This window comes from Nothobranchius furzeri, chromosome 2 (genome assembly GCF_043380555.1).
Source record: "Nothobranchius furzeri strain GRZ-AD chromosome 2, NfurGRZ-RIMD1, whole genome shotgun sequence".
NCBI classification, from domain to species: domain Eukaryota; kingdom Metazoa; phylum Chordata; class Actinopteri; order Cyprinodontiformes; family Nothobranchiidae; genus Nothobranchius; species Nothobranchius furzeri.
In genome coordinates, this window is record NC_091742.1 from 44,274,191 (window position 1) to 44,281,056 (window position 6,866).

Consider the following 6,866-nt stretch of genomic DNA (forward strand, 5'->3'; position numbering starts at 1 on the left):
GTGTGCAGGACGAACGGGTCTGATAGGAAACAAACAACGTTGAACTGTAAGCTCGATATTTGTCAAACAGCTGTATTTTCTAAGTTTTATAAGATGTTTATCTGCCTTCTCCTTTGTTGCTGTGCACTTCTGAAAAAGAACAGTTATATGCAATGCTCAAATAAAATGTCAACAAATACAAGTTTTCTAGTAAGTTTAATAAAACATTGGTTCTTTAATAAAGCACATAACAAAATAACATTCTGGTTTTGCTTTTTACATGTGAGGTAAAACAGAGGTTCAAGTAAGGCGCTATGGCGCACCTATCCTTCCATAATGGAGAATAAATACATCAACTACTATGGCAGAACAAGGCTCGAGATGTAAAAATATTGCACATATGTGGAACAAAGAGTTTTTGAAAATGTTTGTTACATAATAAAAAAAGAAGGTGTACAAAAGCTGCAAAAAAGGTGCAAAGTTTAAAATTCTCACAAAAATAATTTTCTACAACAAACTTCATAGGAAATGCACAAAAACAACTGTCAAATAGATGAATGGATTATAAGGTGGGACACTACAGTTGGCAGAATGGTGTAGAATCTTGGTCCTCGCTGTGATCATGTTCAGGCTGATTGTTATGAGAATAGGGAAATCGATGTGGAGGAGCAGGTGGTTGCCTGTTATCAAAATGGTTGTTGTATGGCTGAAACATAGGCTGTGAATGAGAATTACTAAACATGGGTTGAGGAGTTGGCCGCTGGAATAATGCACCTAACCCTGTGAGGAGTTGTGTAACAACCAAACCCATTGAACGGGTCGATTCAGAAAACATTTGAGACATGAATGCCTCATCACTGGCTTGTCTCAACTGCCGTTGCTGCTCAAACCATTGGTTCTGCGTGTGCTGCATTGTCACCAAGAACTGTTGATGCTGAGTCAGTGAAGCAGCTCCACGGTGCCTGAACCTGCGACTTGACCAACCTAGAGCAGACATGACAGGCCTTAGAAAGTGTTGGGTAAGTTCGATCTTAGTGTTCGACTATTATCAATTTTTGCATTCTTATGAAACTTGTGGATTCTAAAAGATGTTTCTTTACCTGTAGGTGACGTGTCAGAATGTCACCTGCGCCTGCATCATAAACATCTCCCTACAATTCTGAGTTTATTAAGAATGCAAAAGTGACAATAGTCCTTAGTTTGGGTCCACGGTTATATTACATAATATCTCATAATCACTGCAATCAAATTATCCACTAAAGAAAGGTACTATTTTCAGACATTACACAAGGAGGAGGAGTGACCTGGGGTTACAATACGCTATAACCAGTTATGCCTTCAGTAACAGTATTTCGAAAGCTCACCAGGAGTAGCTGCAGTGGTATTTGATGGCGGTGTAGACTGGCTAGGCACAGTCATTGAAGGTCCACCTTCTCCAATATTTGCATCTGGCCAGAAATAAAAACAAGCAAAATGTTACAGCTTGATGTTAAAAACGATGTTACTGATAGGTTAAACACAGATGGGTCAACGCATGTATCTACCTCCGAGAGCGAAGCCCTTTGTTGGCATACGTATTGGATTGAGCAAGTCATGTGACTTACCTGTGTTTTCATCATCATCATCCTCTCCTTCAAGATGTGAGCCACTTCCACTTGTTGTATCGCTTGCTGTAGGTGTGGCTGCGTCTGTCTGGTCAAGCGTTCCATAACTGTCTGTAAAATAGCATTAATACAATTCGTATGAAATAATAATAAAAAAAAGATGTCTTTTTACACATCGTGAAACCACAAAACAGCAACAAACAGACTTTACATTTATGTGACGTTTACTATAATTATTAATCTGGGGCAGTGCATGTTAGGCAGCATTTGTGTTACAAATTAGTTACATTCCTATTTATTATAACAATGGTGCTAACAATGTGGGACTAAGTTACGTAGCTACTGTGCTTGGAGAAGGCGTGCAAACCTACCTTGCTGGTCGGTTGACTGCTCCTGTACGTCCTCAAATCCAATATCTACCCCACTTTCTTCAGCTGTACTGATGGGTCTATTGCCCAAAATGTCGTCCATTAAATCAAACTGTGGAAAAGAAGATGGATTGGACCCGCTAGTACTGTTTTGTTTCTTCGCCTTGTAGTAGGCCTTTTTCAGCGTCTTCCAGCGGTACTTCACTTGGTCTGGTGTCCTTACAAACCCCGCTTCGCGTAACTTTTCGGTTACCTTCTTGTAGATTTCGCTGCCTCTGTACTTTCGGCCGTCTATGAAAGACATAACATTCATACTTTTCACCAGACCGATGAACACAGAGGTTTCCTCGTCACTCCAAAAGTGTGGTGCTGTGCCGCGACTCGCCATGTTGCTCCCAATTGTTTACTTCCGGTATTCTGGCGCATACAAGATGTGTCGCTACTCAAAAGACCAAGATTCCTTGCGAACAGAGCAAGCGCAGAACACACGCTCGGATGGGGATATCCCGATATGCGTTTACACGACCAAACATTCGGGTTAGAAAAGGGTTACCCCAGGTGCAGTAACCGGGTTTTTAAAAACCCGGTTATGAGCAAATCCGGGTTTTTGACAGTGTTTACATGGCCGTGCTGAACCGGGTTATTGCGAATATCCGGGTTTTAAAAGGGTTACTGGCAGCATGTAAACGCACTGAATAAGTCTGAGTAACTTCCTTTTGATTAACTTAGATCCTGTAGATGCGTGAGACGCCTACCTCCACAGGAGGGGTGGTGTAACTGATAAAGTTTTGATTACCTTACAAGGTGGAGACGGGCTAGTTCATTTAAATTAGAATGCCTTTTGCCTGAATGCAAATGTGTGAGCCTAAGCAGCTAAATCAAGCTAGACTGAAAGTCTCTTGTGGCACCCTTTTGTGAAAAACCCTTTGAAGCCTCTGTGACGTGAGTGTGTTAACTCCGCCTTAGTGTGATAGAATCTCTGATAAACTCCTTTTGAGACAAGCTAGTTTTAAAGAATTTGGATGTGTTTTATTTTGTTTGTGATAATTTAGGACAGACCATATCTGACTAGTTTCATGCTAAACCAGACATCAATGTTTATTAATTTAAACAATTAGGCAGCACAACTTTTGGGTACACTGTTTTCCTAAATGCAAATTGTTCCCTATGCAAAGACAGGCTGGGAGACTCCTTGATTTGTGTCCTGCTGTGATGTGATGATGGCAACTCGATTAACAGGTGATAAAGATCAGTGGCTGGCTGCATTGGTTCCTGCAGACAACATCAAAGGACACAGATCGGATACAAGACGCTTTGTGCCCCATTGACCCTCCACAACCAGGAAGGTATTGTGATTGCAACACAAGATGGTTTGCTAGGTCCTGTCCTGATACTCTCCGAATGCAGGAATGGCAGACTCAGGAGAAGACTTCAGAGGATCTGAGTTCCTTTGGGCAAGCAGCTGTGGAAGTTGAACGCATATCTAACTGAATGCAAATTGGTCTGTGTCTGTGGCATCCTGCTGTGGGTCTTTGAAGCGTTTGTGACTTGTAGGTGTGTTCAGAAGGAAGTGGAGCCTACAATCCAAGATGGAGGAAGCACGAAAGACATGGCTAAACTGCTGACTTGCAGTCCAAGACGGAAGTGACACAAACCACCGTCACCGGCTGAGCTAATGTTAAACCACAAACCAAGTGGATCAGTTAGCCCAAACCGGTACCAACATGTGAGCTGATGTAAAACCACAAAACCCGCTGTGGGGCAGTCAGCTCTCTCAGGAAGTGACCTGCGTCGACACGTCAGCGGGACGACGCAAAGCTGAGAGCACAGTCTGTGACCGAGATATCACACATGAACTGGAGATGAGGTGCAGAGGTCAAACACCAACTTCAGGAGGGAACCAGAACAGGTCAGCCAGCCACAGAAAACTCAAAACCTGTGACACCTGTTCAGTCCTACAAGCGATTGATTGCCGCACAGGAGGTAACGACGGATGTGGAGCAGAAGATCCACAAGTGTTTGATAACAAATGATATGGGTTACTTTAATAAAGCTAGGAACTCAAGATTATTATGTAGGTTTTGGTGTCTAGTTTATTCATTCCTCATTCCAGGTTTTAACTCTTCCTCTGGGTTTTGTTGACAGGATAATCATTGCTCAAAGGTAGCATTCAGGGGGATAAATTAATAAAGCTAGAAATACAGGATAAAATTGGGTTTGATGTCTGGTTTAATGTTGAACTAAAATCTGATTGATTAATTGGTCATTTCAAATTCCAGGTTAGGTGCGTCCTAATTTCATGTTAATGTTGTTTTATTGGTTTAATCTTTTATTGCTCAAAAAGTCACATCAGGAGGGAATGTTGGGTATTTTTATAAATGTACCTTTTTGAGACCTAAAAGATGCCCATTACACATCATGAATCTCTGTGTTGGTATGTTCATAAAAAGGTTGAGCAAAGATGTTAATTGAGAGAACTCTGTAACTCTGTAATTTGAGACGGTCCGCCTTCTCCCCCCCACCCGTTGCTTGAATAAAACCACTGAAGACTCTGAGGAAGAGGGAGTCACCTGGCAGCTAGCTCTGGAGAGAGTTATGTGTCATGGTGATCTCCCCCTCATTTGGCTAATTCAGTGTAAAATGTCTTCCTTGTTGTCATGTGTGTTTATTTCAGGTTCCAGGGTTATGGAGGTTAAGTATTATCTACCAGATAATTGCAGAATGCAGGTATACAGAACAGGTGAGGATAAAGCTTTGAGGCTGAAGCAGAGTGGGGGCTGGTTGAACCACACACATGGACATGGGGCCTGGTTGAGACACACACATGGACATTACAAATAATCAATTTACTCTCTCTCTCTATCAAAGGGTGTGTCGTCCTTTAAGGTAATATGGGATAAAATCAAATTACCTAACACTTTCTACCAGACTCCTTCTGGTTTGGTGAGGCCATGGAGAAAGACTATTGATCCGCTCCAAAGAGGTTCTGGCAAACTGTCCGGTGCCTCAGGAGAGGAAGGCAGCAACTCGCTCACACTGTTTACAGTGGGGATGGGGAGCTGCTGAAGTCAACAGGGGCTATAGTCAGATGGTGGAAGGAATACTTTGAGGAGCTCCTCAATCCCACCTATGCGCGAATCAAGGAGGAACCAGACCTGGGGATGGACTGTCCAATCTCAGGGGCAGAAGCTGCTGGGGTAGTCAAAAAACTACACAGCGGCGGAGCACCGTGGGTGGATGAGATTCGTCCTGGGTATCTCAAGGCTATGGATGTTGTAGGGCTGTCGTGGCTGACACGTCTCTACAACATTGCGTGGTCATCGGGGGCAGTTCCTGTGGAGTGGCAAACCGGGGTGGTGGTCCCCATCTTTAAGAAGGGTGACCTGAGGGTGTGTTCCAACTATAGGAGGATCACACTCCTCAGCCTCTCTGGAAAGGTCTACTCCAAGGTACTGGAGAGGAGGGTCCGATCGATAGTTGAATCTCAGATTGAGGAGGAGCAGTGTGGTTTTCGTCCTGTCTGTGGAACTGTGGACAAGCTCTATACCCTTGCAAGGGTGATGGAGGGGGCATGGGAGTTTGCCCAACCAATCCACATGTGTTTTGTGGATTTGGAGAAGGCTTATGACCTTGTCCCTAGGGGCACCCTGTGGGGGACGCTCCATGAGTATGGGGTGGGGTGGCTTTCTGTTAAGGGTGATTCAGTCCCTTTACCAGAGGAGCGTGAGTTTGGTCCGCATAGCCGGTAGTAAGTCGGACCTGTTTCTGGTGAGGGTTGGACTCCGCCAGGGCTGCCCTTTGTCACCGGTTCTGTTCATTACCTTTATGGACAGAATTTCTAGGCGCAGCCGTGGTGTGGAGTGTGTCAAGTTTGGTGTCCGGAGAATCTCGTCTCTGCTTTTCACGGATGATGTGGTCCTCCTAGCTTCATCCAGCTCTGACCTTCAGCTCTTGCTGGGTAGGTTCGTGGCCGAGTGTGAAGCGGCTGGGATGAGGATCAGCACCTCCAAATCTGAGACCATGGTTCTCGACCGGAAAAGGGTGGCTTGCCAACTCTGGGTCGGGGTAGAGGTCCTACCTCAAGTGGAGGAGTTTAAGTATTTCGGGGTCTTGTTCACGAGTGAGGGTAGGTGCGATCAGGAGATCGACAGGCGGATTGGTTCGTCATCTGCAGTGATGCAGACGCTGAGCCGATCCGTCATGGTGAAGAGGGAGCTGAGCCAGAAAGCCAGGTTCTAGATTTACCGGTTGATCTACATCCCAATCCTCACCTATGGTCATGAGCTTTGGGTAATGACCGAAAGAACGAGGTCGCAGATACAAGCGGCCGAAATGAGTTTCCTCGGTAGGGTGGCCGGGCTCAGCCTTAGACATAGGGTGAGTAGCTCGGACATTCAGGAGGGATTCGGTGTGGAACAGCTGCTCCTCCGGATCGAGAGGAGTCAGTTGAGGTGGTTTGGGCATCTGGTCAGGATGCCTCCTGGACGCCTCCCTGGGGAGGTGTTTCGGGCAAGTCCTGCCGGCAGGAGGCCCCCGGGTCGACCCAGGACACGTTGGAGAGGTTACATCTCCAATCTGGTCCGGGAATGCCTTGGGGTCCTGCCGGAGGAGCTGGTGGAGGTGGCCGGGCAGAGGACGGCCTGGAGCTCCTTAGTTGGGATGCTGTCCCCGCGACCTGGACCCGAATAAGCGGAGGAAGACGACGACGATTCACTAGGATAAATACAATAAAGATAATCTCTCACCAAACAGAATATTTACTAAGAAATCACAATGTACACATTGAAACACTATTTGGTGTATATGACACTAATCAGTGACTTGATGCAATTTGCTGGGTTCCATATATAGGAGAGCAGTTCCTTCAATTCATCATAAACATGACTGATGCTCGCAAGAACAGTTCAAGACAGCG

At 45.3% G+C, this 6,866-nt stretch overlaps 1 long non-coding RNA gene across 1 annotated transcript; it reads right to left on the reverse strand.

Annotated features, from left to right (window-relative positions):
* Positions 1-825: 825 nt before the first annotated feature.
* LOC139066374 (uncharacterized) lies at positions 826-3,247 on the reverse strand. The gene is made up of 3 exons (XR_011519268.1): positions 1,584-3,247; positions 1,344-1,427; positions 826-963 (listed from the first exon to the last, which is right to left on the reverse strand). It is a non-coding gene; the product is annotated as an uncharacterized lncRNA (long non-coding RNA).
* Positions 3,248-6,866: the final 3,619 nt, after the last annotated feature.